Below are 19,071 nucleotides of genomic sequence, written 5' to 3'. Positions count from 1 at the left end.
TCGCCTAGGTCGACCACCAGAAAGACCAGTCGTGTTGTAATGGATGTTTTGGCCACTTTACTAGGGAAACCTAGTAGGTCGAAGCAAATTTGGGGTTCGAGATGAGTTGGTGAAAGTTGGTCCAACCTAGGTGTGCTTGGTGGAGGTTGACCATGAAAGTAGAGCATGATGGGAATGACCATAACTTTGGTTCTAGATGTCGGATCGGTACACTTGAGGCAGTTTTGGAAAGGTGAAGGCCTGCTCTAGCTATGTTTCCTACCAAGCTAAGCGCCTACTAGTGACCCGGAGGAGGTATTAAGGGTCAAAGGCAAAAAGGGGTACCCTAAAGTGCATGTGACCAAGAAAATGGGAAAAACGGTATCGCCTATAGCTCAGGCTGTATGGCTCGGATCGGAAAGCTTGGATATGCGTTGGAAAGGTCTTGACGAGCGCTAGCTATGTGTCCTACCAAGCGAAGCGCTAGGTGTTGAGCAAGTCGGTCATATTAGAGGGCAAAGGTGAAAAATGGTGGTTTAGAGGCGAAAATTCACCTTATGATCGAAAATAGCGGGCGAACGATAAGAGCTACGAACACGGCGTAGAACAATCATAAGTACGTTACCACAAGACCTAACTTTGGCCAATATAGAGCGAGAAGATCGGAGGTACCCATCAGGGTGATATGGCTGGTTCAAAGTTGGACCAAAACGAGACTTGAGAAATGGATTGAAACACGGTATCGCGAATAACTCAGGCTGTATGGAACGGATCGACAAGCTTAGATCAGTGTTGGAAAGGTCGAACCGAGCGCTAACTATAATCCCAAACAACCGAAGCGCTAAGTGTTGAGCAAAACTGAGTTATTAAGCGACAAAGTGGAAAAATAATACCAAAATGGCCAAAAATCACACAAGACCAAGAATACCGAGCAAGCGGTAAGAGATAGCGGGTTGACGTAGAATACTTATAAGTTTGCCTCTACGAGACCCAAAAGTCGTCCATAGAAAGCGAGAAGATCGGACCACTCTGGAAGGGTGATACGAGTGGTCAAAAATTAGCAAAAATGAAACATGGCTAAAATGGATTTGACTTGTGCACCATGTAGCTCCGGCTGTATGGCATGGATTGTAGAGCTAGGATATGTTTTGGAAAGGTAACACCCAGCGCTAGATACGACTAGAAGAAAGCAAAGCGCTAACTAGCATGATTTGGAAGTTATTAAGTGTCAAAGTCGAAAAATGTTACCAAAATTGAAACTCGAGTACATTGGGCCAAAAAGTACAAGTTGTGAAATTTGGACTTACGAGTAAAATACCGAGCAGGCGGTAAGAGATAGAGACTTGGTGTAGAACAATTATATGTTGGGCATGTTATAACCTATATTTGGCCCGAACATAGTGACGAGATCGGTGGTACCCAAAAGGGTGGTACAGGTGTTAGATGGTTTTCCCAGAGCATAAGCTCCACATGATATGGAAAACGGGAAACATCATAACTTCGGCTGTATGGCATGGAATGGAACGAACAAGGTATCGATGGAAAGAGAAAAGGTAGCGCTAACTATAATTCCTACCAAGCAAAGCGCTAGCATGTGACCGTTCGGGTGTTATTGTGAGTCAAAGTCAGAAATTGTTACCACGAGAGGCGAAAATCCGACTAAGTCCATGAATACCGGGCTGGCGGTAAGAGATACGGCTTGGCCGTAGAACATTTATAAGTTGGCCAATACAAGACCTAAGTTTCGTCCATAGACGACAAGAAGATCGAAGATACCTGAAGGTGAGATATGGGCGTCCCAAAGTGGGCCTTTGAAAAAGTGACAAACTTCCCTTATAACAGCATACACCAAATATCTCTGGCTCTATGGCACCGAATAAGAAGTTGAGCTCAGCGACAGAAAGGTGATAGTCAGCGCTAAATATCATACGAACAGAGTGAAGCGCTAAAGGGAAAGGATCTTGGTGATATAAGGTGACAAAGTCGAGAAAAGTTGCCTCAAAATCATGAAAAATGTGAAAAAATGGCTAAGTCCCGGGTGCCTTAAGGGCAGGTTAATCGAATGTACCGAGCTGGCGGTACGAGATAGAGACTTGGTGTAGAACAATTATATGTTTGGCATGGCAAGACCTACATTCGGCCAATACAAAGTGAGAAGATCAAAGATACCCGCAAGGGTGATATTGGTGTCCAAAGGAAAAAAGCACTAAGTCAAGAAGTCAGTATGCGATGAAACACGGACCAAGAGTACCAAGCAATTGGTGCAAGTTAGAGCCTTAATGGTTCAAGATAGAGACTTGGTGTAGAACAATTATAAGTTTGGCATAGCAAGACCTACATTTGGTCAATACATGGTGCGAAGATCAAAGATACCCGTAAGGGTGATATTGGTGTCCAAAGGTAAAAAACACTAAGTCTTGGAAAACTTATATGAAGAAAAAGGACCCTGATGGGTCATATGGAATTGATCGAAAAATCGGCTAAGTCCCAAAATGGGGATGTCAGAACTACACTCAAATGTTACCACACCAAGCAAGGCAAACTTATATGAAGGAAAGGACCCTGATGGGTCATATGGTATTTTACGAAAAATCGGCTAAGTCCCAAAATGATGATGTCAGAACTACACTCAAAGGTTACCACACCAAGCAAGGCAAACTTATATGAAGGCAAGGACCCTGATGGGTCATATGGTATGGATCGAAAAATCGGCTAAGTCCCAAAATGAGGATGTCAGAACTACACTCAAATGTTACCACACCAAGCAAGGCAAACTTATATGAAGGAAAGGACCCTGATGGGTCATATGGTATTTTACGAAAAATCGGCTAAGTCCCAAAATGATGATGTCAGAACTACACTCAAAGGTTACCACACCAAGCAAGGCAAACTTATATGAAGGCAAGGACCCTGATGGGTCATATGGTATTTTACGAAAAATCGGCTAAGTCCCAAAATGATGATGTCAGAACTACACTCAAAGGTTACCACACCAAGCAAGGCAAACTTATATGAAGGCAAGGACCCTGATGGGTCATATGGTATGGATCGAAAAATCGGCTAAGTCCCAAAATGATGATGTCAGAACTACACTCAAAGGTTACCACATCAAGCAAGGCAAACTTATATGAAGGCAAGGACCCTGATGGGTCATATGGTATTTTACGAAAAATCGGCTAAGTCCCAAAATGGTGATGTCAGAACTACACTAAAATGTTACCACACCAAGCAAGGCAAACTTATATGAAGGCAAGGACCCTGATGGGTCATATGGTATGGATCGAAAAATCGGCTAAGTCCCAAAATGGGGATGTCTGAACTACACTCAAATGTTACCACATCAAGCAAGGCAAACTTATATGAAGGAAAGGACCCTCATATGGGTCATATGGTATTTTACGAAAAATCGGCTAAGTCCCAAAATGATGATGTCAGAACTACACTCAAAGGTTACCACACCAAGCAAGGCAAACTTATATGAAGGCAAGGACCCTGATGGGTCATATGGTATGGATCGAAAAATCGGCTAAGTCCCAAAATGATGATGTCAGAACTACACTCAAAGGTTACCACACCAAGCAAGGCAAACTTATATGAAGGCAAGGACCCTGATGGGTCATATGGTATGGATCGAAAAATCGGCTAAGTCCCAAAATGATGATGTCAGAACTACACTCAAAGGTTACCACACCAAGCAAGGCAAACTTATATGAAGGCAAGGACCCTGATGGGTCATATGGTATTTTACGAAAAATCGGCTAAGTCCCAAAATGATGATGTCAGAACTACACTCAAAGGTTACCACACCAAGCAAGGCAAACTTATATGAAGGCAAGGACCCTGATGGGTCATATGGTATGGATCGAAAAATCGGCTAAGTCCCAAAATGGGGATGTCTGAACTACACTCAAATGTTACCACATCAAGCAAGGCAAACTTATATGAAGCAAAGGACCCTGATGGGTCATATGGTATTTTACGAAAAATCGGCTAAGTCCCAAAATGGGGATGTCAGAACTACACTCAAATGTTACCACACCAAGCAAGGCAAACTTATATGAAGCAAAGGACCCTGATGGGTCATATGGTATTTTACGAAAAATCGGCTAAGTCCCAAAATGGTGATGTCAGAACTACACTCAAATGTTACCACACCAAGCAAGGCAAACTTATATGAAGCAAAGGACCCTGATGGGTCATATGGTATTTTACGAAAAATCGGCTAAGTCCCAAAATGATGATGTCAGAACTACACTCAAATGTTACCACACCAAGCAAGGCAAACTTATATGAAGGCAAGGACCCTGATGGGTCATATGGTATTTGACGAAAAATCGGCTAAGTCCCAAAATGGGGATGTCAGAACTACACTCAAATGTTACCACACCAAGCAAGGCAAACTTATATGAAGCAAAGGACCCTGATGGGTCATATGGTATTTTACGAAAAATCGGCTAAGTCCCAAAATGGGGATGTCAGAACTACACTCAAATGTTACCACACCAAGCAAGGCAAACTTATATGAAGGAAAGGACCCATATGGGTCATATGGCATTTTACGAAAAATCGGCTAAGTCCCAAAATGAGGATGTCAGAACTACACTAAAAAGTTACCACACCAAGCAAGGCAAAGTACCTAGGTGAACCCTAGGAAGAAACACGGACCAAGTCAGATGGCCTAAGTCAAGAGAACAAGTGACCTAGGCAAAGTTGTATGGCGCTGAGGACCCTGAAAAATCTGGTTAGTGTAGTTTAGACAGGGTAGGTTTTTGGGTCGGCCGAACCCCCTTATTTTGGGTTTTGGCCTCATCAAGAAGCTACACCTAGGCAAACTGCCTAGGGTGAAAGTGCGAAGACCAATCGAATAGTAAGACAAGTTTTGACCGATCGCCCTAGGCAAGCTTGTATGAAGAAAGGGACCCTAAGGGTCATATGGAAATACATGAAAAATCGGCTAAGTCCCAAAATTGGGATGTCAGAACTACACTAAAAAGTTACCACATCAAGCAAGGCAAAGTACCTAGGTGAACCCTAGGAAGAAACACGGACCAAGTCAGATGGCCTAAGTCAAGAGTGCAAGTGACCTAGGCAAAGTTGTATGACGGTGAGGACCCTGAAAAATCTGGTTAGTGTAGTTTAGACAGGGGAGGTTTTTGGGTCGGCTGAACCTCCTTATTTTGGGTTTTGACCTCCTCAAGAAGCTACACCTAGGCAAACTGCCTAGGGTGAAAGTGCGAAGACCAATCGAATAGTAAGACAAGTTTTGACCGATCGCCCTAGGCAAGCTTGTATGAAGAAAGGGACCCTAAGGGTCATATGGAAATACATGAAAAATCGGCTAAGTCCCAAAATTGGGATGTCAGAACTACACTAAAAAGTTACCACATCAAGCAAGGCAAAGTACCTAGGTGAACCCTAGGAAGAAACACGGACCAAGTCAGATGGCCTAAGTCAAGAGTGGAAGTGACCTAGGCAAAGTTGTATGACGGTGAGGACCCTGAAAAATCTGGTTAGTGTAGTTTAGACAGGGGAGGTTTTTGGGTCGGCTGAACCTCCTTATTTTGGGTTTTGACCTCCTCAAGAAGCTACACCTAGGCAAACTGCCTAGGGTGAAAGTGCGAAGACCAATCGAATAGTAAGACAAGTTTTGACCGATCGCCCTAGGCAAGCTTGTATGAAGAAAGGGACCCTAAGGGTCATATGGAAATACATGAAAAATCGGCTAAGTCCCAAAATTGGGATGTCAGAACTACACTAAAAAGTTACCACATCAAGCAAGGCAAAGTACCTAGGTGAACCCTAGGAAGAAACACGGACCAAGTCAGATGGCCTAAGTCAAGAGTGCAAGTGACCTAGGCAAAGTTGTATGACGGTGAGGACCCTGAAAAATCTGGTTAGTGTAGTTTAGACAGGGGAGGTTTTTGGGTCGGCTGAACCTCCTTATTTTGGGTTTTGACCTCCTCAAGAAGCTACACCTAGGCAAACTGCCTAGGGTGAAAGTGCGAAGACCAATCGAATAGTAAGACAAGTTTTGACCGATCGCCCTAGGCAAGCTTGTATGAAGAAAGGGACCCTAAGGGTCATATGGAAATACATGAAAAATCGGCTAAGTCCCAAAATTGGGATGTCAGAACTACACTAAAAAGTTACCACATCAAGCAAGGCAAACTACCTAGGTGAACCCTTGCAAGAAACACGGACCAAGTCAGATGGCCTAAGTCAAGAGTGCAAGTGACCTAGGCAAAGTTGTATGACGGTGAGGACCCTGAAAAATCTGGTTAGTGTAGTTAAGACAGGGGAGGTTTCAGGGTCGGCTGGACCTCCTTATTTCGGGTTTTGGCCTCCTCAAGAAGACAGACCTAGGCGAATTGCCTAGGGTGAAAGTGCGAAGACCAATCGAATAGTAAGACAAGTTTTGACCGATCGCCCTAGGCAAGCTTGTATGAAGAAAGGGACCCTATGGGTCATATGGAAATATATGAAAAAACGGCTAAGTCCCAAAATTGGGATGTCAGAACTACACTATAAAGTTACCACATCAAGCAAGGCAAAGTACCTAGGTGAACCCTAGGAAGAAACACGGACCAAGTCAGATGGCCTAAGTCAAGGGTACAAGTGACCTAGGCAAAGTTGTATGGCGCTGAGGACCCTGAAAAATCGGGTTAGTGTAGTTAAGACAGGGGAGGTTTCAGGGTCGGCTGGACCTCCTTATTTCGGGTTTTGGCCTCCTCAAGAAGACAGACCTAGGCGAATTGCCTAGGGTGAAAGTGCGAAGACCAATCGAATAGTAAGACAAGTTTTGACCGATCGCCCTAGGCAAGCTTGTATGAAGAAAGGGACCCTATGGGTCATATGGAAATATACGAAAAAACGGCTAAGTCCCAAAATTGGGATGTCAGAACTACACTATAAAGTTACCACATCAAGCAAGGCAAAGTACCTAGGTGAACCCTAGGAAGAAACACGGACCAAGTCAGATGGCCTAAGTCAAGAGTGCAAGTGACCTAGGCAAAGTTGTATGACGGTGAGGACCCTGAAAAATCTGGTTAGTGTAGTTTAGACAGGGGAGGTTTTTGGGTCGGCTGAACCTCCTTATTTTGGGTTTTGACCTCCTCAAGAAGCTACACCTAGGCAAACTGCCTAGGGTGAAAGTGCGAAGACCAATCGAATAGTAAGACAAGTTTTGACCGATCGCCCTAGGCAAGCTTGTATGAAGAAAGGGACCCTATGGGTCATATGGAAATACATGAAAAATCGGCTAAGTCCCAAAATTGGGATGTCTGAACTACACTAAAAAGTTACCACAGCAAGCAAGGCAAAGTACCTAGGTGAACCCTAGGAAGAAACACGGACCAAGTCAGATGGCCTAAGTCAAGAGTACAAGTGACCTAGGCAAAGTTGTATGGCGCTGAGGACCCTGAAAAATCGGGTTAGTGTAGTTCAGACAGGGGAGGTTTCTGGGTCGGCTGAACCTCCTTATTTCGGGTTTTGGCCTCCTCAAGAAGACAGACCTAGGCAAACTGCCTAGGGTGAAAGTGCGAAGACCAATCGAATAGTAAGACAAGTTTTGACCGATCGCCCTAGGCAAGCTTGTATGAAGAAAGGGACCCTATGGGTCATATGGAAATACATGAAAAATCGGCTAAGTCCCAAAATTGGGATGTCTGAACTACACTAAAAAGTTACCACATCAAGCAAGGCAAAGTACCTAGGTGAACCCTAGGAAGAAACACGGACCAAGTCAGATGGCCTAAGTCAAGAGTACAAGTGACCTAGGCAAAGTTGTATGGCGCTGAGGACCCTGAAAAATCGGGTTAGTGTAGTTCAGACAGGGGAGGTTTCTGGGTCGGCTGAACCTCCTTATTTCGGGTTTTGGCCTCCTCAAGAAGACAGACCTAGGCAAAGTGCCTAGGGTGAAAGTGCGAAGACCAATCGAATAGTAAGACAAGTTTTGACCGATCGCCCTAGGCAAGCTTGTATGAAGAAAGGGACCCTATGGGTCATATGGAAATATACGAAAAATCGGCTAAGTCCCGAAATTGGGATGTCTGAACTACACTAAAAAGTTACCACATCAAGCAAGGCAAAGTACCTAGGTGAACCCTAGGAAGAAACACGGACCAAGTCAGATGGCCTAAGTCAAGAGTACAAGTGACCTAGGCAAAGTTGTATGGCGCTAAGGACCATGAAAAATCGGGTTAGTGTAGTTAAGACAGGGGAGGTTTCAGGGTCGGCTGGACCTCCTTATTTCGGGTTTTGGCCTCCTCAAGAAGACAGACCTAGGCGAACTGCCTAGGGTGAAAGTGCGAAGACCAATCGAATAGTAAGACAAGTTTTGACCGATCGCCCTAGGCAAGCTTGTATGAAGAAAGGGACCCTATGGGTCATATGGAAATACATGAAAAATCGGCTAAGTCCCAAAATTAGGATGTCTGAACTACACTAAAAAGTTACCACATCAAGCAAGGCAAAGTACCTAGGTGAACCCTAGGAAGAAACACGGACCAAGTCGGATGGCCTAAGTTAAGAGTACAAGTGACCTAGGCAAAGTTGTATGGCGCTGAGGACCCTGAAAAATCGGGTTAGTGTAGTTAAGACAGGGGAGGTTTCAGGGTCGGCTGGACCTCCTTATTTCGGGTTTTGGCCTCCTCAAGAAGACAGACCTAGGCGAACTGCCTAGGGTGAAAGTGCGAAGACCAATCGAATAGTAAGACAAGTTTTGACCGATCGCCCTAGGCAAGCTTGTATGAAGAAAGGGACCCTATGGGTCATATGGAAATACATGAAAAATCGGCTAAGTCCCAAAATTAGGTTGTCTGAACTACACTAAAAAGTTACCACATCAAGCAAGGCAAAGTACCTAGGTGAACCCTAGGAAGAAACACGGACCAAGTCGGATGGCCTAAGTTAAGAGTACAAGTGACCTAGGCAAAGTTGTATGGCGCTGAGGACCCTGAAAAATCGGGTTAGTGTAGTTCAGACAGGGGAGGTTTCAGGGTCGGCCGAACCTCCTTATTTCGGGTTTTGGCCTCCTCAAGAAGACAGACCTAGGCGAACTGCCTAGGGTGAAAGTGCGAAGACCAATCGAATAGTAAGACAAGTTTTGACCGATCGCCCTAGGCAAGCTTGTATGAAGAAAGGGACCCTATGGGTCATATGGAAATATACGAAAAATCGGCTAAGTCCCAAAATTGGGATGTCAGAACTACACTATAAAGTTACCACATTAGCAAGGCAGACTTGTATGAAGAACGGGACCCTGGTGAAAGTAGCAAATATCCCAAACCGAACATGAATATTATGCACACAAGAGTACGAACATAAAGGAACACGGACCAAGCGTACCGAGAGAATCGGTACTATAGAACCCTCGTGGTTCTACACAAAGACTTTATGTTAGGGGTTCAAGCCCCATAGTACTCAAACGGTGACAGTAGCAAATATCCCAAAACGAACGTGAATCTTATTCACAAGAGTACGAACATAAAGGAACACGGACCAAGCGTACCGAGAGAATCGGTACTATAGAGCCCTCGTGGTTCTACACAAAGACTTTATGTTCGGGGTTCACACCCCAAATCGAACGTGGAATTTACTTTCTGATGGTCATGCGGTCGTCCAAAGGGGTCTAGTATCCTGGGATGACAAGCATCACGGGCACAGCTCGTATCAAAACAGTCGAAGAGGCCCGCGAAAGCTTGCTTTCCATGGCTATGCGATGCACAAATTGAGTTTACTCACCGTAGTATAAAACGAACGAACCGAACCTATCCGAGTAGGGATAATGGGCGCAGTAACATACTTCTGTGACCCAGCGAGAGTTGAACGAGGTGACATGAACTGTCAGTGGCTTATATCAGATGGGATACATACATGAGATTGCTTTCAAATCTACACTCGAAAACCTAACCAAGTAAAAGCGAACGTGGGGAGGATTCGAAACTGGTAACGAAATCTTAAGCTGGAAAGAGTCATCACTATGGATACATATTATGCGAAACCAATCAAGTGCTCATTACTGATCCAAAACCGAAGAGCACTAGTGAACACCTTAATCTCACCCTAGTTCACATCCAAGTGATCGACCACGTGTGTGAAGCAAAGACCAATCGAATTCCTCAATGGACCGAACACTATGAACAAATGGCCAAAAACGTTATAACTATCCAAACATACTACTATCTAGCGAAAGTCATCACGATGGAACCATACCATGATCTTTAACCTATAGCGCTCACTATATTCCTACCCAGAGTGCAAGTGAACAGATTGCTCACCCCTACCAGTTCACATCCACGTGATCGACTAACATACCGAGGTTACCACAAGTCAAAGTTATACGTTTACAAGCGCAAGACCAATCGAAAACCCCGAAAGCAATCTCGACCCAAAATGTATTATCCGTGAGTGTAGTCGAGTCTCGTACTCGTCATCTGTAATCGTCGGATAGAATATCCAGTACACGGTTGTCTTTCCAAATGAAATCTACATACAGAACTCGCTCTTGGCAAATGGGTGGCAATGGCGCAATCAGGAGCGAGTTCCCGTCCGGGTGCCAAGTGATTGGCAAATGTCTGGGGGAAAGCAACCATATGTTGATTTGTCTGTTAGTGTACTGGGTGTTTGAGGTATGTAGTATCCACGCTTGGTTGGGTGTGTCAGAGGACCGTGAATGCGTTCGCAACCCCAATTGGGGTACATCGGGAATGATTTTGTGGAACCGATGTGCCCGGCACACACTAAGTTTTGTTGCAAGTTAATAGTGTGCCATGTCCGGGGGGGTTGTGATTAAACTCTGGTGAATTGCGTACTGTGGTGATTGGGGTATGAAAGCCCCGCAGTTGCAATGATCGGACGCGCCTAGCGTGTCCTTTAGTTGATGGTAGGGAAATGAAGGCCCTTGTCAGCTCACCTAAGTATTCATGGAAGTTTGGCATAAGGTCGCTGTGGTAGGGGTATGAAGGCCCCGTCAGCGCATGCACAATCGGGCGCACGAGCGCTTAGCGGAGTCGAATGCCGCTCAAGTGCCTGTCCGGTGCATCGGGTGTGTGTGATACGAGGGCAATGAGGTTCGCACGGGGGCTCGCCTCCCGTGTGCTACCGGACTTGACAACATATAGAACGTGGTGTTTGCTCCTCCGGGTGCAATGGGACAATGAACATTCGAACGCAAAGTCGGAATTCTGGTTGATCCTACCAGTAATATACGCTCGTCTCAAAGGTTAAGCCATGCATGTCTAAGTACAAACAGATTTAATGTGAAACCGCATAAGGCTCAGTATAACAGCTATAATTTACGAGATCATCAACCTAGTTACTTGGATAACTGTGGAAAATCTAGAGCTAATACATGCAACATGCCAGGACCCTCGCGGGAACTGGTGCACTTATTAGTCAAACCAATCGCGGGTTCTCCGTGTCATTGAGTTGAAGTCTGGATAATGATGCTGATCGTATGGTCTCGCACCGACGACAGATCTCGCAAATATCTGCCCTATCAACTATGGATGGTAGTATAGAGGACTACCATGGTTGCAACGGGTAACGGGGAATCAGGGTTCGATTCCGGAGAGGGAGCCTGAGAAATGGCTACCACATCCAAGGAAGGCAGCAGGCGCGTAAATTACCCAATCCCGGGACGGGGAGGTAGTGACGAGAAATAACAATATGAAACTCTTTAATGATGTTTCATAATTGGAATGAGTAGAGCATAAATCCTTCTACGAGGATCAAGTGGAGGGCAAGTCTGGTGCCAGCAGCCGCGGTAATTCCAGCTCCACTAGCGTATATTAAAATTGTTGCGGTTAAAACGTTCGAAGTTGATACTTGTCCAACACAGTCCGGCTCCGCCGACCCGGTCAACCCGTGGTCGGTGGGCCAAGTCGGAATCTGGTTGCGACTCAATGGTGTGGTAGGGCACCAAGTCTGTGTCATGGTGTGCCCTTCAACGGGTGCAAGTGTAACATAGAGCTCGACCGCTCACGTTTACCTTGAACAAATTAGAGTGCTTAAAGCAGGGTGCCCAAACGCCCTAGAATAATCTTGCATGGAATAATGGAATACGACCTTGGTCTAATCTTTCATTGGTTTGTACTCAGACCGGAGGTAATGATTAACAGAAGTAGTTGGGGACACTAGTATTACGGCGCGAGAGGTGAAATTCGTAGACCGTCGTAAGACTAACTAAAGCGAAGGCATTTGTCAAGGATGCTTTCTTTAATCAAGAACGAAAGTTAGAGGATCGAAGGCGATTAGATACCGCCCTAGTTCTAACCGTAAACGATGCCAACTAGCAATTGGGAGACGCTACAACCAGGTGCTCTCAGTAGCTTCCGGGAAACCAAAGTCAGGTTCCGGGGGAAGTATGGTTGCAAAGTTGAAACTTAAAGGAATTGACGGAAGGGCACCACAATGAAATGGAGCTTGCGGTTCAATTTGACTCAACACGGGAAAACTTACCAGGTCCGAACTTATGGAGGTGAGACAGATTAATAGCTCTTTCTCAAATTTAAGGGTAGTGGTGCATGGCCGTTCTTAGTTCGTGGATTGATTTGTCTGGTTAATTCCGATAACGAACGTGACTCACATATGCTAACTAGAACGCAGTCAGCGTTAATGCGTCGATGCCGATTGGAACGGGTTAGGACCTTTCGGTGGAGTATGACCTGACACCTTCGCTGTTCGTGTGCGCAAGTGCACTTACGGTACGCTGCTTAGCAGGACAATTTGTGTTTAGCAAAATGAGATCGAGCGATAACAGGTCCGTGATGCCCTTAGATGTTCTGGGCTACACGCGTGCTACAATGTGGGTAGCAGCGTGTCTCCTATTCCGAGAGGAACGGGAAATCACTCAAATACTCACTTAGTAGGGATTATGGATTGCAATGGTCCATATGAACTCGGAACTTCTAGTAAGTGCTGGTCATCAGCCAGCGTTGAATACGTCCCTGCCCTTTGTACACACCGCCCGTCGCTACTACCGATGGATTATTTAGTGAGGTCTTTGGAGATGATCGTTCGCTGGATCCTCGTGAACCGCGTCTGCTTTATCGAAGTTGACCGAACTTGATGATTTAGAGGAAGTAAAAGTCGTAACAAGGTTTCCGTAGGTGAACCTGCGGAAGGATCATTAGTGGCCAAGTGATCCTTCCAGAAGTCCGAACCTGCGGGTTGAGACTTCGGCACAAGTTGCCATATGATAATTGACGAAACACTATAGAAGTCCGAACCTGCGGGTTGAGACTCAGGCACAAGTTGCCATATGAAAGTTGACGAAACACTAACAAGTCCGAACCTGCGGGTTGAGACTTAGGCACACGTTGCCTTATACATGACTTCGAACAAATACACAAGTCCGAACCTGCGGGTTGAGACTTAGGCACAAGTTGCCTTATACATGACTTCGAACAAATACACAAGTCCGAACCTGCGGGTTGAGACTTAGGCACAAGTTGCCATATGAAAGTTGACGAAACACTAACAAGTCCGAACCTGCGGGTTGAGACTTAGGCACACGTTGCCTTATACATGACTTCGAACAAATACACAAGTCCGAACCTGCGAGTTGAGACTTAGGCACAAGTTGCCTTATACATACATTGGCCAAATAAACAGAAGTCCGAACCTGCGGGTTGAGACTTAGGCACAAGTTGCCATATTATATTCGATCAAACACTAAGTAGTCCGAACCTGCGGGTTGAGACTCAAGACCGTAACAAGATGTCACTATACAAGTCCGAACCTAAGGGTTGAGACTTAATGCGATCTAGATACCAAGTTGACATCCAATACCTGTTGAGCAAAACCAAAGATTCCCTGTTCTCGAATGATTACACTATATAACAGGGAATCATGAAGAAATCAAGCAAGCGTGAAACAAAGTCATCACTTGGGCATGCTCGATAGCCAACCACATGACCTTAACCTAAGAGAGCATGCAAACCACATGATACCTATAAACGATTAACCCGCCCTAGTTCAATCGTTCACCAAGTGATGACTTCAGTATGGCTAAGAGAAAAACTTTTAAATGGGAAAAACTCTAAGTCCGAACCTCCGGGTTGAGACTTCCGCGTCGGAGGTGGGCGCACCTCCTATCCGAAAGATGATGAATCAGGGGTGTTCGGTCAGCAATGGTCGGATGCCCCGTCGTAGTCCAACTATGACAATCAAAGTCAAGACCTCCGGGTTGAGACTTTCCGCGAGTACAAGCATAAAGGAACACGGACCAAGCCGTACCGAGAGAATCGGTACTAGAGCCCTCGTGGTTCTACATTGAGAGAGCCCTCGTGGTTCTCATTAGGGGCTTTATGCAAGTCGTACTCAATACTGTGGTGTGAAGTATAAAGTATAGTCCTCGCCTGGTCCACGCTGCTTCGGCGGTCCTGGGTAAGATAGTTAATTCTAGCTTGCCCTATAGTGGAATGAGGACACTTAATGCTTCGTCTTTTAGCGGCGGCTAGACTCCTCCTCACGGGGAACGAGTTGACGCGCACAGCGGCGGCTTACGCACTATGGCAATCATGGATGCCTGAAGATTCCGTGAAGTTCTCCCCTGGTCCACGCTGCCTCGGCAGTCCTGGGTAAAATGGAATATTTCCAGCTTGCCCTATAGTGGAAGAGGACTATCCAACAATACAAAGTCAAGACCTCCGGGTTGAGACTTTCCGCGTCGGTGGTGTCGCGCACCGCCTATCCGAAAGATGGTGTAACAGGGGTGTTCGATCAGCAATGGTCGGATGCCCCGTCATAGTCCAACTATGACAACCAAAGTCAAGACCTCCGGGTTGAGACTTTCCGCGTCCGGAGGTACGCGTACCGCCTACCCGAAAGATGGTGTGCTTCTGGGGTATTCGATGAGTCGGATACCCCGTCGTAGTCCAACTATGACAATCAAAGTCAAGACCTCCGGGTTGAGACTTCCGCGTCCGTAGGTACGCGTACCGCCTACCCGAAAGATGGTGTGCTTCTGGGGTATTCGATGAGTCGGATACCCCGTCGTAGTCCAACTATGACAATACAAAGTCAAGACCTCCGGGTTGAGACTTCCGCGTCGGAGGTGCGCGCACCGCCTACCCGAAAGATGATGAATCAGGGGTGTTCGATCAGCAATGGTCGGATGCCCCGTCGTAGTCCAACTATGACAATCAAAGTCAAGACCTCCGGGTTGAGACTTCCGCGTCCGGAGGTACGCGTACCGCCTACCCGAAAGATGGTGAATCAGGGGTGTTCGATCAGCAATGGTCGGATGCCCCGTCGTAGTCCAACTATGACAATCAAAGTCAAGACCTCCGGGTTGAGACTTTCTGCGAGTACATGCATAAAGGAACACGGACCAAGCCGTACCGAGAGAATCGGTACTAGAGCCCTCGTGGTTCTACATTGAGAGAGCCCTCGTGGTTCTCATTAGGGGCTTTATGCAAGTCGTACTCAATACTGTGGTGTGAAGTATAAAGTATAGAGTCCTCCACTGGTCCACGCTGCTCCGGCGGTCCTGGGTAAGATAGTTCATTCTAGCTTGCCCTATGTGGAAGAGGACTCAATACCCTACCTGTTGAGCTTGAAACAAAGTCATCACTTGGGCATGCTCATATTGCCATACAATATTCCATTATCTACTAATGAGCATGCAGCTATATGATTATAACCTGTAAACGATTACCCCGCCGTAGTTCAGCGCTTCAACCAAGTGATGACTTCAGTATGGCTAGTGTGTGAAGTATAAAGTATAGTCCTCCCCTGGTCCACACTGCTTCGGCGGTCCTGGGTAAGATAGTTAGTTCTAGCTTGCCCTATGTGGAAGAGGACACCATACTTAATACTGTGGTGTAATGAACAAAGTATAGTCCTCCACTGGTCCACGCTGCTTTGCAGTCCTGGGTAAGATAGTTAGTTCTAGCTTGCCCTATGTGGAAGAGGGCATACAAGACAAAGTATAGTTCTCCCCTGGTCCACGCTGCTCCGGCGGTCCTGGGTAAGATAGTTAATTCTAGCTTGCCCTATGTGGAAGAGGACTCAATACCCTACCTGTTGAGCTTGAAACAAAGTCATCACTTGGGCATGCTCTATAGCCAATCACATGACATTAACCTAAGAGAGCATGCAGCGTATTATCCCAATGCAAAGTAAACGATAGACTCGCCCTAGTTCAGTGCTTCAACCAAGTGATGACTTCAATTTGGCTAGTGTGTGAAGTATAAAGTATAGTCCTCCCCTGGTCCACACTGCTTCGGCGGTCCTGGGTAAGATAGTTAATTCTAGCTTGCCCTATGTGGAAGAGGACACCATACTTAATACTGTGGTGTAATGAACAAAGTATAGTCCTCCACTGGTCCACGCTGCTCCGGCGGTCCTGGGTAAGATAGTTCATTCTAGCTTGCCCTATGTGGAAGAGGGCATACAAGACAAAGTATAGTTCTCCCCTGGTCCACGCTGCTTCGGCGGTCCTGGGTAAGATAGTTAATTCTAGCTTGCCCTATGTGGAAGAGAGCATACATGAACCAAGAACGAAGGTTATGATCGAGGAATGATTCGACAACTAACCGATGGTATGAAATGTGAAGAATTCAAGCAAGCACACAATCAAGTCATCACTTGGGCATGCTCGATAGCCAACCCTATGACATTAACCTAGTAGAGCATGCGAAAACCAATATATATGTAAACGATGCCCCTCCCTAGTTCAGCGCTTCAACCAAGTGATGACTTCAGAATGGCTAAATCAAATCGGTTCAAAACATACCATCGGTACCCTATTGAAACACACAAGTCGATATCAAACCTCATGATTGTGTAGTCCTCCACTGGTCCACACTGCTCCGGCGGTCCTGGGTAAGATAGTTCATTCTAGCTTGCCCTATGTGGAAGAGGGCACATTACTCAATACTGTGGTGTTATGAACAAAGTATAGTCCTCCACTGGTCCACGCTGCTTCGGCGGTCCTGGGTAAGATAGTTAGTTCTAGCTTGCCCTATGTGGAAGAGGGCATACAAGACAAAGTATAGTTCTCCCCTGGTCCACGCTGCTTCGGCGGTCCTGGGTAAGATAGTTAATTCTAGCTTGCCCTATGTGGAAGAGAGCATACATGAACCAAGAACGAAGGTTATGATCGAGGAATGATTCGACAACTAACCGATGGTATGAAATGTGAAGAATTCAAGCAAGCACACAATCAAGTCATCACTTGGGCATGCTCGATAGCCAACCTCATGACATTAACCTAGTAGAGCATGCGAAAACCAATATATATGTAAACGATGCCTCCCTAGTTCAGCGCTTCAACCAAGTGATGACTTCAGAATGGCTAAATCAAATCGGTTCAAACCATACCATCGGTATCCTATTGAAACACACAAGTCGATATCAAACCTCATGATTGTGTAGTCCTCCACTGGTCCACGCCGCTTCGGCCGTCCTGGGTAAAATGGAACATTCCAGCTTGCCCTATGTGGAAGAGGGCACATTACTCAATACTGTGGTGTGAAGTATAAAGTTCAGTTCTCCCCTGGTCCACGCTGCTTCGGCGGTCCTGGGTAAGATAGTTCATTCTAGCTTGCCCTATGTGGAAGAGGACACTTCATACTTCGTCTCTAAGCGGCGGCTTGACTCCTCCCTACGGGGAACGGGTTTACGCGCACAGCGGCGGCTTACGCACTATGGCAGTCATGGATGCCTTACGTTTCTATGAAAAGTGTGTTCCTCCCCTGGTCCACGCTGCTTCGGCAGTCCTGGGTAAGATAGTTAGTTCTAGCTTGCCCTATGTGGAAGAGGACACGTAGACTTACTGTGGTGTGAAGTATAAAGTTCAGTTCTCCCCTGGTCCACGCCGCTTCGGCCGTCCTGGGTAAAATGGATTCATCCAGCTTGCCCTATGTGGAATGAGGACACTTTATGCTTCGTCTCTAAGCGGCGGCTTGCTCCTCCCTACGGGGAACGGGTATACGCGCACAGCGGCGGCTTACGTTATGGCAGTCATGGATGCCTTACGTTTCCATGAAAAGTGTGTTCCTCCCCTGGTCCACGCTGCTTCGGCAGTCCTGGGTAAGATAGTTAGTTCTAGCTTGCCCTATGTGGAAGAGGACACGTAGACTTACTGTGGTGTGAAGTATAAGGTTCAGTTCTCCCCTGGTCCACGCCGCTTCGGCCGTCCTGGGTAAAATGGATTCATCCAGCTTGCCCTATGTGGAATGAGGACACTTTATGCTTCGTCTCTAAGCGGCGGCTTGCTCCTCCCTACGGGGAACGGGTATACGCGCACAGCGGCGGCTTACGCAAGTTAGTCACCCTCGGCAGTGGATCACTCGGCTCATGGATCGATGAAGACCGCAGCTAACTGCGCGTCATAATGTGAACTGCAGGACACATGAACATTGATAAGTTGAACGCATATTGCACGTCGTGGGAACCTACCATGATGTACAGATGACTGAGCGCTTATATTTGAGAAATGTATCGCATACATTTAACTACGCCGTGACACCCGTCACGAGACGTGCACCATGATGTTAACTAGGGTCGCGACGACCCGCTAGCATTAAAGAACCCGTGGTTTACAATATACTGGCATTGGAATTCGAAGTATTTAGAGCGTCCGTGTTCCCGCGTGAGGCGGAAGTACGAGGAGAAGGCGTGCTTGTGGTGTCTGTGGTGGTGTTTACTGATGTCTAGCTTCAGCTTATTTATTTATTTAAATAGAAGCGAAGATGTCAAAGTAGCGTCGAAGCAGCAGCGGTAGCACAAATGATTCAAGTATGGAAGTTGACCAAAGGAACACAAACAAACTAGCGTATGGGCAATGGAAGGTATCAGTGAGTTAAACCACACGCGGGCTAACAGCCCGTTAACCGAGTCCAACGGTACATATTGGACATTGAAACAAAGTAGTCGCAAGCCAGATGTGACGATAACAACCGCAAGGTACATAAGCCTCAGTTCATGTGTGACAACCCCCTGAATTTAAGCATATTAATAAGGGGAGGAAAAGAAACCAACCGGGATTCCCTGAGTAGCTGCGAGCGAAACGGGAGAAGCTCAGCACGTAGGGGTGGCGGCCAGTCCGTCTATCCGATTCCGTGTACTGGTGCGTCTCACTAT

The 19,071-nt window shown here is 46.3% G+C and overlaps 2 non-coding genes across 2 annotated transcripts in view; both read left to right on the top strand.

Annotated features, from left to right (window-relative positions):
- The first annotated feature begins 18,258 nt into the window (after positions 1-18,258).
- LOC131269898 (5.8S ribosomal RNA) lies at positions 18,259-18,413 on the top strand. Its single transcript, XR_009179063.1, has one exon. It is a non-coding gene; the product is annotated as a 5.8S ribosomal RNA (ribosomal RNA).
- A 487-nt stretch (positions 18,414-18,900) lies between these two features.
- LOC131269899 (large subunit ribosomal RNA) overlaps positions 18,901-19,071 on the top strand; it is a 4,085-nt gene continuing 3,914 nt past the window's right edge. The window contains exon 1 of the ribosomal RNA XR_009179064.1: positions 18,901-19,071. This exon is cut by the window's right edge and continues 3,914 nt beyond it. This is a non-coding gene — a ribosomal RNA (large subunit ribosomal RNA).

This window comes from Anopheles coustani (genome assembly GCF_943734705.1).
Source record: "Anopheles coustani chromosome X unlocalized genomic scaffold, idAnoCousDA_361_x.2 X_unloc_106, whole genome shotgun sequence".
Lineage (NCBI taxonomy): Eukaryota > Metazoa > Arthropoda > Insecta > Diptera > Culicidae > Anopheles > Anopheles coustani.
The sequence above is the reverse complement of the archived record's forward strand: the minus strand, read 5'-3'. Positions and strand labels throughout refer to the sequence as shown.